The sequence below is a fragment of the Lissotriton helveticus genome, chromosome 11, assembly GCF_964261635.1.
Source record: "Lissotriton helveticus chromosome 11, aLisHel1.1, whole genome shotgun sequence".
In the NCBI taxonomy this organism is placed as follows: Eukaryota; Metazoa; Chordata; class Amphibia; order Caudata; family Salamandridae; genus Lissotriton; species Lissotriton helveticus.
Genome location: NC_136072.1, coordinates 222017743 through 222035046, shown reverse-complemented (window position 1 = coordinate 222035046; position 17304 = coordinate 222017743). Strand labels below are relative to the sequence as shown.

The window sequence follows — 17304 nt, the reverse complement described above, 5'->3', positions numbered from 1 at the left end:
CCACAGCATTTTGAAAGCTGCTAGAGAAGTTGCGGCCCCTGGCAGTTTCAGGGCGGACTTCTATACAGATTCCCGCCTGTGCGCTATTTTTTTGCCAGAGATCCAGTAGTTGCTCCCCAGTAACGCCTCTTCTGGTGGAGTCCAATTTCAGCGGTAAATTTCAGAAGGGTCTCCAGAAGAGTGCTGCTCTCTCCACATCCTAACATATACAATAGGGCCGGACGTGGGGTCCCTTCCCCCGGATAGCAATATTAGTTTTACTAACAGTGCACAACCGGTCTACCGATCTTGGATTATATGGGTCAATATAAGCCATTTGAAGTACGGGGCTACAACGAAGAGTCTGAGCTAGAGCTGGGAAGAAGAGTTGATTAACGTTCTAGATAATAGTGCCCAGTCTGTTAATAGGACCTTGGCATTAGCCTTACAACCCTTCAATAAACAACTCCAGCGGTACACCCAACGGCATGAACAGTCAGAGGGACATGAAAACCCCCAGCTGAAGAACGCTACCAACGTCAAGCTGTCAAAAGGAAAAGCAAAGCTAAAAAAAGATTTGCAATGCAATAGGTCTCGCATTTGCAAGAGTTTGAGCTATTGGCATTGTAAATGACAATGTCTTTTATTTATGTGTTGGTTTTTAAAACATATAAATAAAAGGCATTGTCATTTACAATGCCAATAGCTTAAACTCTCGCAAATGCTAGACCTATTGCATTGCACATGCTTGTTTTACAATTAATGTGTAATGTTGTGTGCATGATACTTGAGAGTATGAATCATGCATTCAATGCTTTATTCGGTTTTTTGCAACCATAAAAGCACAGAGACATATACAGAACACAAAACAAATAAAAACATGGTAGAGCCAAACTAGACTCATCAGTGGGCAATCCCATATTATTATTATTAAGTAGAACATAGACAGGATTTCACTTCGCATTACAATATCCTATATTTGGGCTCTGCAAGCAACAATATGATTATAGAGAACAGGCATACACACAAACCACAGTACGACCAAAAGGAGAGACCAAGGACATTCCAATTTCTAGGCATGCGTGTCTGCAGTTTCCAAGAACTAGCAAATAAAACTCAACAATCGCAATGAGGCAGGACCAGATAGTGACAGTAAACAAAAACCAGTACTTCAAACACAATAATAAAGTAATTATCAGTGCAAATGGAGTGGAAAACATAAGAATGGGGAATCCCTGTGCATTCGTGCAAGAAAAACCAAAGGAACAGATCTACAAGTGGGGGGAATGAAGCCAGGGTGTGGGAAGAGCCTAGTGGTAGGAATGATCCATCCAGCGTTTTGCTTCTAATGTTGCAGCAAAGATATTTGCACACTGCAAAAACAACTGACTGCAGGGACTCTGTGAATCACAAAAATTGCAACAGGTGTTCAGGAAGAATAGATTCTCAGTCACCTTCGATGCACCTTCAGTTAGGGTTTCTCTCAGCTGACAGTGAATGTCTGTTTGTATGAATCATGGAGTCCAAGATAAATGATGGCTGCTGCTAACAGAGAAACAGAAAGCATACAAAAGTAATGTGTGGAATGCCCGAAGTAATCTCAGCCATTGGTTATTAGCTGGGATGGCATTCCCAGTCCAGTGTTATTTTGCACACCATGCCACCTCAGTTTGGGCCAAGGCATATGCAAATCAGTCTTGACCCTGTTCCAATGGGAGCAGTCCAGCCCGATCTGCCAGGCCAGGTCCTCCTCGAACCGGAACACAAACATCCCAGGACAGGTTTCGCCCTTCTTAAAGGCTCATCAGTTGGGCACAGCTTGGTTCCAGTGGCACAGTGCGCATGGGACACATGTCTGGGCACACCCTTCCCAACTAGGGCGTAGCATTGCAGTACACAAAAATGTTATGGATGGAATGCTTGAATTAATCTGAGCAATTACTCGGCCACTTCTCGGTTCATTGTTATTTTGCACACCATGCCGCCAGGGAGCACCTGGCTTGGCAGTTTGGGTTGGTGTGTTTCTACTGGAGCAGAGGCAAGACTGGTTTGCATATGGGTGGGTCCAAACTGAGGTGACATGGTGCGCTAGATAATGATGGTCTGGGATGTGGCTCCAAGTACTTACCAGTGGCTAAGATTTAAACATTCCATCCATCACTTTTTTGTATACTTCACAGAAACAGCAAGGGCAGCCCTATCTATCACTTTGTATTCCTCATCTGCTTCGAACGCCACCTGGTCCTGTCGGAGTGGAATAAACAAGGCTTTTTTCTTCAAGAAAGGACGTTCTATTCGGGGAGAGAGCTAAGGGGTCCCATTCCAAGAATTCCATCCAAGGGGGAAAGCTCTGCTCCAATCTGGTCTGTTGGATTTTGAAGCTGGAAAAATGCACTGCTTTGACCGGCAGCCGGCAGTTGCCCAAACACTAAGGGATGAACCTGCCTGCTTGATCTCCACACCAGCTTGAGGAAGATCTACCTCAATAAACAAAAGTGTGGGGACCTTGTTGTGGTGCCTCCAAATCAGGGGTCAGGGTGCTTCCATTTCCCTCTTGGCTGTGTACAAGCATTGAGTCCAGTAAAGTTCTTCTGGTGTGCCCTACTGCTAATAATTGGCATGCGTGTGTGAAAGCCCCAAGCTCACAGAAACAGAAATGCAGACAGCGCACAGAAGCCACCTCCTGCCACCTCCTGCCTCACCAGAAGAGGTCTGCCTAAAAAAATACTGACAAGTCAAAGAGGGGACCAGTAGTGGCCGGCATTGCTCCCAGGTGGAGGGGGGCGAGGATTCGCTCGGGGGATTCATGGGGGGGCTAGTGGGGTGGGCATGTTCTCCGTGCAGGCTACATGGAGATGGTCAGAGTGCGCATGACTGGTTTAGGTGGCCTGAGAGGGCCGACCATACAGTCTTTGCGCACTCAGGAGTGGGCAAACCACTCCTCCCCTGCCCTGCTCAAAGAGCAGAGCAGCCCCGCCCACCCGCCCGTCCACAACGCACAAAGCAAACATAAAATGGTAATAATTCAAAGTTATTACCATTTTATGTTTTGGCTTTTTGCACTGCAAGAAAGCAGTGAGGCGACGCTCCTCCACCCAAGTGGAGGAGCCGCCCCTGTTGGTGACCCCCACCTGGGGAGCACACTCCTTCTTTGAACCCTGTTTTTCATACCTTGCCCCTGGTTTTTTGTGCATAGATGTTGCACCCAGTTGGCCTCTTGAGAAGGGTCAGAGCCAACCCAGTGCCCTTTGTCCATGAACTTTAACCCTGTTGAGCAAGGGTCAAACTGCAGGCTGGCCACCTTCATTTTCAAAGGCAGTCCCCCTGAACAGAGAGCTGCTGAATCCGGGTCTCTAGAACTCCAGATCGCGGGGTATCCACGTTTAAAGGGACTGACTGCCGCTAACCCTAAAGGGCAAGAAAGGGGATGCTTCCAATGCTTGTTTCTACTCCAGAACTCTGAGACACTCTTCATTTCCCATGAAGATTAAATGTGACAGTGTTGCACTATTTGCCACTGTGTTGCTCTTGATGTTCAATGTTTTGATCACTAGGCTCATAAATGGCGAGGCTGCAAAAGTGAAACAGAGTAACAAGTTTTTAGATGCAGCAATTTCAAATCTTGGATTTTACAGCAAGCACCGCCCAGTCAGACGTGAGTGCAAACAGTGCACAATCATGGACATCCTATCACTGTGCTGATCGATCGGTGGCTTGAGTGGCATAGTGCTGTGTAAATTTGTGTTTATTTCCTAGAAATAGCATCCAATCATACAGTGTGTACATCCAGGGCCCTGCTTAATCACTTTATTTTACCCCAATTAGCAGTTCTTTTTCCTATTCAATTAGTTTGCCTTTCATTGTTTCATCTTAGTGGTTAATGTACGTATGTTTACCAGTGGTGAAACATTTCACCCATTACAAAGCTCACAACTCTGGGTGGACAGTCAAATTTTTCCAGTTGGGACAGCGGTGTTGTGCTGTAGACAGACTCAATCCCAGAGAGTCATGGAGGCTTGGGGGAGGGGAGGCGGAACAGCGCTCAATTACAGAATAAATACCTAAGCCTCTTTAGTGGACACCACCAGTACTCTCACATTAATACCGTTTGTTGTTCCAGGGCGACTACAAGGGTTTTTTTTTGGGGGGGGCTTCCCTGAACATATATGTATTTCCCCCATAACTGTTTCCCATTTACCTTCAGGCACATCATGGAAGATCATTTTTTCTACCACAGTAAACTATTAAGAAGGCCTCCCATGTCACTTACTTTGATCATAAACACCCAGAATATTGAGTTTTGCAGTATTATATCCATGTAGATGGCCAGAATGATGTTAGTGTGTGTTCCAGGCGTGAGGTGTTTGTTGTGCAAGTGTAGCATGCATGGGAAGGTTGAGTGGAGATGGAATCTGTGCTCCAGTCTGTTCTAAGTGTTGGTGTATCCCCCCAGGAGCCAGATAGCTGATTAAGGGAAAGGCTCAGCTTGTATTAACACCAACCTTGCTGGATGGGTTTTGTACATATATAGCTTACATAAGCCCACAAGATGCCCCTAAAAGATCTACATTCCATCTCAACTCTACAGAAAGTAGAGGTAGGAGTGATGAAGATAATATAAGTCCATTATTATACATGAAAAGCATTTGGCAAGTTGATGGGTATGTTGCCTCGGCGTAATAATATGAGCACACGCGGTCTTTTCTTCTAAGAGGCTCAGATAAAGGAGAGCAATTAAAACAATTGTTTTAAGGAAATATTTGTCCACATAGTTAATTAGATAAAATAATGCCTTAAAAAACGAATGAAATGATGACACTCTTGGGTAGACTCCAACTTGCATTTCATTGGTGGACCGAGGTATCTCAATCAGTTGTGTGCTCTATTACACCCTTAGAGCCCGATGTAGCGGGCTCTACCGGAGATTAAAGGGCCACTCCAGAATTAAAGGCCTGAGCCGAAGGGGTTGAAATCCCCTCGGGCTCCTTGAGGCCTTTGTTCCTTTGTTATAGGCAAACATTGGACGGTTGATGCGCCAGGACTATACCTGCCATTAGAAGCCCGGAGCACTCCATTGTCTTCAACGGCGCTCGCACCATTCCATTCTAATTTCCAATAATTACTACTCCGAAATACATTAAGTTTCCACATATGAGACTGAATCTGTTCTCCCTCTGCAACAACTTCACACTTTACCGCACCATGTTTAGAGCCCATATCAAAACCTCACTCACCTGACACACCAGCTCCAATATATACCAATTTCAAACCAAAGCCCTGCTCAACCATTCACACCAAAAGGGTGCCCAGCTGTTGAATATTAGATTACGGAGTGAACATTACCAGCGCCATCTTGTCCCATTTAGGCCTTTTGCGAGCACGTAAACGGCAGCCATTTTAAGATTATGGCCGCTCTTGTAACATTGCCGATCGCCTGCACTTCTCCCCGACCTTGCGATCACCTCCCCCGCGCGCTGGCATCCCCAAGCACATGTTGGAGCCATAAAACAGCCTTAGCGCGACCCAGCCCCGGAGCCACATCCGGTGCGTAACCCACATACCCTTTCATCTCTTTCACGCAAACGGGCCCTTTGATAACCCCCTTCCTCCGTGCCCGATTGTCCGAGCTGATCCCAGGCCATCACCTAGCCCTGCGGATGCAGTTTATTGACCCCTACAGTAGAAACTCGCCTCTCTTCAAAGGGGCCGAGATTAATCAATGTCTTCACACCACAAGATCCGACCGATCACACATATTACTGTTCCCAGCGGAATGTCCAGCTGCGCGCTAGCCATCACATGCTGAGATTGGGGTGGGGACTTCTACTGTAGATATGTGTGGGAACGGGCGTGATCGGGGATTCCAGGGATGTCTTTCCGAACATCAAAGTATTGCCAATAATGTGTTGTATGCAATAAAGCAATAAACCTGTGTATAAGAGGCCAGGCCTCAGAGATGCGGTTAGAGCACCTCGAGACAATACCCTACTTGTCCGATCTGACGTGTTCTGCTCCGGAGAGAATTAAAACCTGTTTCCTGCTTTCTAATTTCCAGCGCCTGCTTCTTCATTTGATAATCGTCGAGTGGTTTAGAGGCGACTAACGCCAAGCAGTGTTAGAAAAGGTTATTCAAAGTAGCAACTTTTCCACAATTGGTACCCCAAACGTGGGGCCCATCAGCGACACGTGGATCCAGTGGGAGAGGTCCTGACGACAGAGTGAACGACTGCAACGATCGGGAAGAGCTCACGCCCGATAGACCCTCGTCTGGCGGCCGATCATCCGAACTTCACTGGATCCGAACAGACCTCTCTCGAGTGATCTACGGTCCTGACTGGGAACCCTCAGGAGTGCCGCGGCAATAACGGAGAATAGAGGACGATCGGGCTCTGGAAGTGGAAGACGAGAAACTGTCCATACGGTCCGGGTAAGGTCGTGCAGCACAACTCTTTTTGTTTGATTGATTGTTTGAAAATACTAGTTAAAACTTATTAATTGGATCGCTTAACCTCGGTTGTTAAACGAGATTGGTTCTTTTTGAGACATTCTCTGCCTACAAACGGTGAAGAATAGGAATATTCTCTCTCCCTTTGTAGATAGTGAAGGATAGGTAGCGCAGACTTTTTGTCCATATCAGTAAGGGCTGATAATACGCCGCGCCTATCTTCTCCCCACTGATTGTTTGGTTCTATTGGTTCTCTTGAGATATTCCCTATTTTGCAAATAACGAAGAATAGAAATATTCTGTTCAGTCTTTGCAAGTAGCGATGGATAGGTAGTGCGGACCTTTGTCCACCATTGTTTGAAATACTTTTTATTCGTTATACGTCATGCCTATCTTCTCCCCACTGATTGGTAGTTGGTTTAGCCCAGACCGTTTATTAGAGGTAGATCATCCAACTCCACTGGAGGGCACCCCTAATAAGGACATGTTCACGAAATATGGACTAGTTGCCGTAGCCTATAGTAAGCTATGGCATAAAAATACCAAGAAAGATCGAGAAAGTCAGTGGCCACCGATGGGATCTTTTGATATAAATAAAATAGAAGCACTAGAAACAGCCCTTCTTAAACAGAAAAACACGCCGACCATGCTCGATAGCCTCGGCATGTGGTGAAAAGAAGCAATGCAGCGTGAAAAGAGAGACGAAGCAAAGACAGAAAAAGAAATGCGAAAAGCAGCCCACCTGGCTGGTCAAAAGCTAGAAGAAGAGATCAAGGAAAGAGAGAGAATAAAGAAATAACGAGAGTCCAAAACATCGGGCCAATGCCCTGTTAGAACACCCTCTGTGCTCTACCCCGAGCTACTATCGAAACAAAAGGCAAACGATGATTTACTATTAGGTCCCCCAATCATCTATATGCCTCCTCCATATGCTCCCTCCCATCCCATAGCACAGCACCAACAACCCGACCCATATTGAAAGTAGTGCCAGGGCCTCGGTACCCACGGCCTCCACGCCGACCGAGCCTCTCGTACTAAATACCGCATCAACGGAAGCTTCAAACAAGCCTGAAGCCGTAGGAAAAGAGACTACGAGAGCAAACCGCTTGAACAGCCATGAACGAGCGGGTATTGACAAAATTGTAAAAACGTTAATAGAATGAAAAGAAACTGAGGAATACATTTCGGACATGTACAACTCATATACCAGCAGCCATAGGCAACACTTTGTTGTACGTTTTTGCTACCACACCCTCACAGCCTATGAAGAGAGATACCAGAACAAAAGGCCTGAACGCCTTGCGAACTTGTACAGAAAGGTAAACGTAGGAGATGAGAGCGAGTGTGATGTGACGGAACTCTTCTCGCATACGCTGGAAGTCTTCCGCCACCTCACTGAACAAGAGTTGGTAACTAGGAACACGACTCCTGTAGCGACCGAACCCCCAATAGAGAAAGTTGATACCATGATGCCAATAAAGGAAGCCGCTCCCTACTGGGTCCCACCACGAGGTCAGGGAACTAATGATGACATTAACCATCAGGACGCAAAGGGAAGGGTGGTTTATAACTGGGTATACCAACCCTGGGATCGACAAGACATCCTGACATTCTGAAAATCCTTCCCGGACTTGCGGAACTAGGTACGGCCCTAGGTTCAACAATCATGATCTTAGCAGACATCGACTTGTTTTTCGGGTTATGTCTACCAGCTGATGTGTGAAAGCAAATCCGGAAAGTCGAGCACCTTGAGCTGTTCGGACATACCTGGATACAACTCGATGGCATAGATAAACAACGAGATCCCGGACAGAAACCCTTAAAAGCTATTTTAGAACTTCCAGACAAAATTGTTCAAAAACTAAACACACTAATCCCTGAGAAAAAGGTAGACTGGTCGATCGTAACGGCTTTGCGTCAGAAACCCCAAGAAGATGTTTCCGAATACTTTTCTCGATTCGAGACGGTGTTTTCTGACTATAGTGGTCAGGACATGACCACTGCAACCGGACATCACCTATTTGTCCAAAATTATGTTAAAGGTCTGTTACAGGAAGTCTCACAGAAACTGCAGACCAGGGAGAGTAGCTGGGCAGCCTCCAAACCCGCGGCTATCCTTCAGATGGCCCAGTACTATGAGCATCAAAAGAACGAAAATGATAGGGCATCAGAGAAAAAGAAGAAAGACCTCAAAGAAAGGGTTATGATTGCACAGTTGCAGGGAGTGACTATAGGAAAGGAACCCTACAAAGGGAATTACCAACCGAATGCCCCTAGAAACCCGCCTCCTAGAGATAGTGCACCCACATCCTATGCTGGACGTAGAGATTTTGAGTGAAAACCAGTGTGCGTTCTGTAAAGGACTCGGACATTGGAAATTCCAGTGCCCGATTCTGCTAGAACTGATCAGAAATAAGGAGACGAGGGACTTAACGAACGGACCAAGAAATAGAGGACCTGGACGAGGGTACACGAATGACAATAGCGACGAAAGGCTCGGTAAAACGAACACATTTGACCGTCTCCGACAGAACCAGTGCCAATAGTCTGATTACGACAACACGTACGACTTTGCATAGGACTGCCAAAGGCAAGGGAGGGATCCAGTCGAGCTCTATGTTGACCAGCAAGGCCCTTATGTCACCGCTAAGGTCCTAGGCACGAAGTCTCCATTTTTGGTAGACACAGGAGCAACACGTAGTGCTTTATCTAAACGACTGATTCCAAGGGCACCCTTGTCTGGCTCACATGTAACATCGATAGGTTTTGATGGAACGCCCTCCACTAATCCCTTGTCCACACCAATCCCTTTTGCTTTGGAAAACAACGCCACTGACACGACATTCCTACTCTCCTCCAATACCCCCGATGCCATTATGGGTCTTGACTTGTTGAAACATTTCCGAGCCACCATTAGATGCTCACCGGACGGAGTCCGAGTCATTTTATACGACAACCCCAACCTGCTCAGACCTTGTCCCACATGACATGTTCTCTGTGACTGACGCCGACATATCATTGCTTGACACCTTACCCCCATACTTCTGGGTAAAGACCGACTCAGACGTAGGGCGGATGATGATCGATCCTGTGCATATAACTGTACGACAGGACGCAACACTTCCAAAACTCCCACAATATAGGATATCACCCGAAGGCGAGAAGGCATTGGTAGAGATCATTCAATCCTTAGTAGATGCAGGAGTGGGAGAAGAGGTGGTCAGCAACGTTTGTAACAGCCCTACCTTACCAATTATCAAGAAGCAAGGAGAGGGAGACGAGAAAGCGTACCGCTTCATCATCGACCTGCGGGAGGTTAATAAAGTAGTCGTGCCACAATACCCCGTGGTCTCCGACATCACCACCATTCTGACCCTGATCCCATCCACTGCCACCACTTTCACTGTCATTGATCTCAAAAACGCCTTCTTCTCTATCCCTATCCACCCAGACAGCCGCTACCTTTTCGGATTTACCCTAAAATCCCACTCGTACAGATTTTGTCGAGCACCCCAAGGCTACACTGAAAGTCCCAGCATCTATAGCCAGGCCCTCAAGAGACAGCTAGATGCAGTCCAGTTGCCGGATGGAGTGGTATTGATACAATATGTAGATGACATCCTCCTAGCAGCCGACACCACTCCACTTGCAGTCACAGCCACCATCCAGCTCCTACATTTCCTTGCAGAGAATGGTCACAAGGTCTCCAAGAAGAAATTACAGTTCTGCCAGCCCCAAGTAACATATCTAGGCCACCTCTTGTCCAAGGAAGGGAGGAAACTTACGCCCGATAGAATTCAGGCCATTTTGGAAACTCCCGTCCCTAAAACCCAGAAGCAAATCCGCTCTCTGGTAGGCCTTACCTGCTTCTGTCGACAGTGGTTGCCAAACTTCAGCCTCATTGTCAAGCCATTACTTTCCCTCCTGGCCAAAGATGTCCCTTTCCCACTCCCTTGGACCCCCGAATGGCAATCTTCCTTCAAAGAATTACGAGATGCCCTCTGTTCAGCTCCCGTTCTAGGAACCCCAGACTATTCCAAGCCTTTTTCCCTTTATACTCACTAAAGGGAGGGATGTGCTTTATCTGTCCTAACACAATCCATTGGCTTTAAGCAACGCCCTTGTGCCTACTTCTCTGCCACTCTTGACCCTGTAGCCAGAGGTTTGCCTGCCTGCCTTCGAGCCGTAGCTGCCGCTGCGGTCTCCATACGACAGAGTGAAGGAATCGTACTCTCTAATTCCCTCACCGTGCTAGTACCCCATTCCGTTGACACCCTTCTGAACCAAACCAGAACTCAAGATCTGACTAGCGCACAACTGACTGGATACGAACTGACTTTACTGGCACCCCACATAACTTTGAAAAGGTGCACCACTCTGAATCCAGCAACCTTGCTACCCTTACCCGAGAATGATCCCAATGTCGCTCCCCTCCATGACTGTGTGACCCTCACTGACGAACAGACTAGGAGCAGAGTAGACCTCCGAGATACTGCTTTCCCAGAACCGGACGGTGAACTTTGGGTAGATGGTTCATGCATTAAACTCCCCGACGGTACCACTTCTGCTGCATACGCTGTTACCACGGCCCGAACTGTTGTTGAGACAGCTCGCATCACACAACGATCCGCACAAGCGGCAGAACTGATTGCCCTCACACAATCATGCGTCCTAGCAGCAGGGACGACCGCTAACATATACACGGACAGCCAGTATGCCTTCGGGGTGGTTCATCACTTTGGGCTCCTTTGGAAGGAGAGGGGATTCCTGACCTCACATGGCACACCGATCCTACATGGAGACCTAGTCTCTGCCCTGACCGAAGCAGTTCTCCTCCCCAAACAACTAGCGGTAATCAAGTGCCAGGCACACAAGAAAGTCACAGACATTGTAGGACAAGGAAATGCACTAGCCGACATCACTGCTCGAACTACAGCTGAGAATAGGACGACAACCCACATATACGTAACTCTGTCTCAAGCAGAAAAATGGAAAGACGCTAGAGAGACTATAAAGGACATTCAAATGACTAGCACACCACAGGAACTGACTGAATGGGCACGGGTGGGACTGAAAGACGATGAAGGCTGCTGGCGGACGAAAGACACAAACAAATGGCTGCTACCCAATTCCTATCTGATCCCTATACTGACCATGGCACACTCCCCTGCACACATAGGATCTGCCCGCATGACTGAGCTCGTTTCTAGAGTTTGGCACAATGACAAAATAGCCGACGCAGCGAAACGCTTGGTTCAACAATGCCTGATATGCCTACAGCACAACCCGGGGAAAGGGACTGTGGTACCCCGGGGAGGGTTTGGGGTCCCTGACCATCCCTTCGAAGTCCTTCAAATGGACTACATTCAGCTAGAAAGGTGCCATGGTCTGAAATACGTGCTTGTCATTGTGTGTGCGTTCAGCAAATGGGTGGAAGCCTACCCCACTCGAGACAACACCGCCATCACTACTGCTAAGGTGTTGTTGAAGGAATTCTTTCCACGCTACAGCCTTTGTCGAATTTTGTGAAGCGACAATGGCCCCCACTTCGTAGCCGAAGTTATCCAACTCATATTAAAAGGGTTGGTTGTAAAACACCCCCAATCTGCAGGCCTAGTGGAATGACATAACGCCACACTGAAACTCAAACTAGCAAAAATAGTTGCCACCACAGGGCTGAGATGGCCGGATGCCCACCCACTGGCATTACTGTCCATGCGCTCCACTCCTACCAAGCACCACCTAACCCCTTATGAAGTCGTTTTTGGCCGACCCATGAATATCTGGGCCGCGCCGAAGCCAGCATCCATCCATAATGTCCCAGACATCTTAATGTCTGATTACCTGCATAACTTAACGAAAACACTAACTGTTATTCACCAACAGGTGCAGCAAGCCATTCCAGACACATCCAAGGGCCCCGGGCACGACATCCAACCCGGCAACTTCGTCCTGATCAGAAACTTTCAAAGGACGAAGAGTCTGGAACCCAGGTGGACGGGCCCCTGGCAAGTCTTGATCACCACCCGAACTGCACTCCGAGTGGAAGGAAAACAGAATTGGCTTCACGCATATCATTGCAGGAAGATATCACCGACTCTGACGACAAGTGAAGACGTGGACGCCCAAGAAGAGCTCCTGAACAAAGACAGACCAACCCTGAGTTGCTACCCTGACACAGAGACACTCGAATTGGCAAAGTTTCCCGATCCCACTGTGCTATCCAGGGAAGGGTACAACTTACGACGAAACGAGAAGGCTCCGTCAAAGCAGGCCACTAACTGAGTCAACAGTCTCAGAGCGGTAGCTAACACTACAAAGGCTACCAGGAGAGACGCCAGACAAAGTGTGTGGTTCTGCCCGCTACCGGGCCCTCTTGAAGGTGATGGAAGCTCCCAGCATGAAGATGATGGAAGCAACCGGATGTCCGAAGATCCACTATAAAAGTCCCGAGACTGAAAAGCTGCACAAAACAAAGACAATTGCCCTCTTCATTTCTTCTCTTTTCTGCCTCCTCCTCATGGCCACCTTCTGGATCGTGGAAGAAAGTATACCTGCCCAAAAGACTTTGATACCCACTGTGCAACCCACCACCAAAAGAGAACACTATCTCATTTCACTTCCACCCCAGCTCCGAGAAAGACGCAAGGAGTTCTGGAACAATTCCTTTGTACAATTACTACACCTGCACAACCTCGCTGCCAACGCCACCAACTGCTGGATCTGTGGGCTGCTACCTCATGCAACTGAGCATTCTATCCCCTTCATCCCTTCGCCTTTCTCCATTCATGGGTCCTGCCTTGCCTGGCTGATACTCTTGCAAGAGAGTTACAAGGACAATGCATATTCTGGCGAAACCATTTCACACTTCTACGATGGGTTCTGGCTGGGCAAAACCGAAAAAACTTCCACTCCCTTTTGCCCTCAGACCTCAAACACAACGCTTCAAATGGACATCCCGGAGAAGGAACGGCTTGAGAGACAGGTATTCAATAATCCAGCCAGACCCACTTTTTCATACCTACGCAAACGGACTGCTGCAACACTGACTGTGGCCCTGTCTGTGGTAAACGTCTCCGGCCTTGTTTGCAGCGAGGGCCGCGGGACAAAAATCGTGGGCCACAGCTCCTGCCCCATAAAAAGGACATTGAATACTGCCGACACCCCTTCATTTGTAGAATCTCCCAACATGTATTTCGTCTGCGGCACTAAGGCCTACACCTGGCTCCCTAAAGACTGGGGAGGCACTTGCTACATCTCCTTTCTCCTCCCCCCACCTATGTGGCACCGGCAGCATACCACAGGCAGAGGCGCTCATTGGACACAGAACAAGCGGATTCCACCTCTTCGCAGTTCCTTGATGCTGCGAAGGGACTCATTCCTTTCTGGGGCCCGATGTCAAACAGTCGAGCCATCCGTCATCTCACCCAAGCAGTTGAAACAGCTTTGAACATCACGGCCGGCATCCTCGCTAACAATACTGCTGAGCTGCAGGCGGTCTGCCTCGTGGCTTTGCAGAACCGCCTTGTGCTCGACGTGGTACTGGCGGACCGCGGAAGAGCATGCCGCATCATCGGTGCCAGCTGTTGCACCTTTGTCCCAGACTATTCACCTTCTGTCTACAAAGCAATAGAACACCTCCACAGACTATCTTCGGAAATCCACCAGGAACAAGATGGCTGGACACTCGGAGGCTGGTTTTGGACCACTTTGAAAGACAGGGGTTGGAAATTATTGATAATTGTATTGGTGCCAGGTTTTGTATTATGTGGGTGTTGCCTGGGGATACAATGCATACCGCCTTTGTGCTCTCTGTTTGCGAATTCGATATGCCCTAAGACTTTGGACAATAAGTTTGAACATATGAAAGCATTGTACGAGAGAGATCCACCACATAATGAACATTGACATAAATTAGCAAGATGTCAGGGTATGTTCAAAGGGCACACTGTTGAATATTAGATTACGGAGTGAACATTACCAGCTCCATCTTGTCCCATTTAGGCCTTTTGCGAGCGCGTAAACGGCAGCCATTTTAAGATTATGGCCGCTCTTGTAACATTGCCGATCGCCTGCACTTCTCCCCGACCTTGCGATCACCTCCCCCGCGCGCTGGCATCCCCCAAGCACATGTTGGAGCCATAAAACAGCCTTAGCGCGACCCAGCCCGGAGCCACATCCCGTGCGGAACCCACATACCCTTTCATCTCTTTCACGCAAACGGGTCCTTTGATAACCCCCTTCCTCCGTGCCCGATTGTCCGAGCTGATCCCAGGCCATCACCTAGCCCTGCGGATGCAGTTTATTGCCCCCTACAGTAGAAACTCGCCTCTCTTCAAAGGGGCCGAGATTAATCAATGTCTTCACACCACAAGATCCGACCGATCACACATATTTCTGTTCCCAGTGGAATGTCCAGCTGCGCGATAGCCATCACATGCTGAGATTGGGGTGGGGACTTCTACTGTAGATATGTGTGGGAACGGGCCTGAAGCGGGGATTCCGGGGATGTCTTTACGAACATCAAAGTATTGCCAAGAATGTGTTGTATGCAATAAAGCAATAAACCTGTGTATAAGAGGGCAGGCCTCAGAGATGCAGTTTGAGCACCTCGAGACGATACCCTACTTGTCCGATCTGACGTGTTCTGCTCCGGAGAGAATTAAAACCTGTTTCCTGCTTTCCAATTTCCAGCGCCTGCCTCTTCATTTGATAATCGTCGAGTGGTTTAGAGGCGACTAACGTCAAGCAGTGTTAGAAAAGGTTATCCAAAGTAGCTGCTTTTCCACACAGCAACCCTATGAACATTACTCTTTTCATGACCACCTCGTGGTATTAGGGCCTTTATGTTTGCTGCAATGCAATCATGGCTTCAAGGAAACCTAGTCAAACATTTGCTGAATTGTGAGCTTTTTTTTTTTTTTTTTAGACGAACGTACAAACCTCAGTTTGTACATTTATGGTCAGCAGCAGTGCAATTATTATTAATTCATCTTAATTAAATATTAATGGAAACTGCCCTCCCTATGAAACCAGATCAATATTAACAACATTCCGAATAAACATCCATTAGATGAAAACACAAGCATGAAGAGCATCTTTATCTGTGCAAATTGTCAATGGTTCAGTCTGTGCAGCCTTCTTCAGACCAAAACAAAACATCTGCTCTGGTTCACTGAATTAAATTCAGAGAAAGCAACTTCAAAGGATTAAAGACAGGCACAAATACTGCGTCTTTGGTTAACACGCCTGCTATATATATCTGTACCTTGCAAATCAAAGATTCAGATCTCAGCAGTGGAACTAAACCTTTCATTCTTCTCAAGTAAAGCTAATAATACAACGAAACGGGCAACAATAAAACCTGATATTTAAATCGCTATGTTGATGCAAGATCGGGTTGGAGAGTGCTAATTGATAAAACACGTCAATTACTGTTCACCATTTCAGTTGTTTCTACATGGCTTAATCCTATCAAATGCATCTTAGACCACGTACCAGTTCTGTGTTGTCCTACAGTATTGTTGCTTAACCGCATGCGTGCGGCCGCGATTTTCGCGCTGTGCGGCTTTTTTTAAAAGCCGCGTTACATGACGAGCTGAGCTCGTCATGAGCATGCGAGCGGCGCAACTCATGACGAGCTCAGCTCGTCATGAGCACGGAAGGGGTTAAAGTGCTAAGAAACGTCACAATCTGTGGTAAGACCTACATAGAGCTCAAACCAATGCCCAGCCCGATTTCCTAGAAAAAATGTTTCAACGAGGTGTGACTTTATTCCTAACTACGAAATTGTATTTTTTATGCAAGGAATACCGTACCTCGTGTGATCCATAGAAACAAGTATTGGTAAAGTCAATAGGTCTCGCCTATGCAAGAATTATTGGATTTGCCAATATGATTTAGCCATGTTGTACAACAGCGTGGCAGCTGTTCAGCATGGCTAAAAGTTAGTGGTGTAAAAGAGAGTGGAGTGAAGTGGAGGGGAGTGGCATGGCGTAAAATGAAGTGTTATGGGGTGGCGTAGAGAGTCGTGGAGCGGCGTAGAGATGAGTTGAGTGGCATAGAACGGAGTAGCGTAGAGTGTTGTAGAGGGAGTAGTGTGACATCAAGTGGAAGGGCGTAGAATGGAGTGGCATAGAGTGTCAGAGTAGAGTGGCACAGTGTGCTGTGGAGTGGCATAGAGGGTGTTGCATAGAGTGAAGTAGAGTGTTGCAGAGTAGAGTGGTGTAAAGTGAAGTGGCCTAGACTGGAGTGGTCTAGAGTGCTGTGGCAAGGGATGCAGTGGTGCATAGTAGAGGGGGTACCGTGCATTGGCATAGAGAAGAGTGGTGCAGAGTAGAGAGCCATAGAGTGAAGTGGCATAGAGTGCAGTGGTTATAGTGCAGCTCCGTACAGTAGAGTGGTGTAGAGTAGCACAGAATGGAGTGGTCCAGTGTAGATTGCAGTGGTGTAGAGTAGAGTGAAGTGGCATTGATAGGAGTGGTGCACAGTAGAGTGGATAGATGGTGGGTAGAATGCAATGGCATAGAGTAGCATGCCGTAGAGTGCAGTGGTGCAGAGTAGCTTAGAGTGGATTTGCAAACTGGATCAAAGTTTGCTGAGGAAAAATAAGTGTGGTCTCTGTAGATACTCTGCCGTTTCTGCGTGGGTACCCTGAATTTAGTGCCTGTGCTCCACCTTTAAGCATGGTTGAATTGGCAAACTCCTAACCAGCATATTTAACTTGCCTGTAAGTTCCTAGTATATGGTACAAATATACCCAGCGCCTGGAAGGTAAATGCCACTAGTAGACTGCAGCACCCATTGTGCCATTCACTACAGTAGCAGTGCAAACATGTTTCAGGCCTACCACCGTAGTCTAACTGCAAGAGTGTAAATAA

General features: G+C 47.5%; 1 protein-coding gene across 6 annotated transcripts in view; it reads right to left on the bottom strand.

The window, feature by feature from the left end:
* Positions 1–17304, bottom strand: part of PLCH1 (phospholipase C eta 1) — a 942696-nt gene that overhangs the window by 880878 nt on the left and 44514 nt on the right. The gene's annotated exons all lie outside the window — the stretch shown is intronic.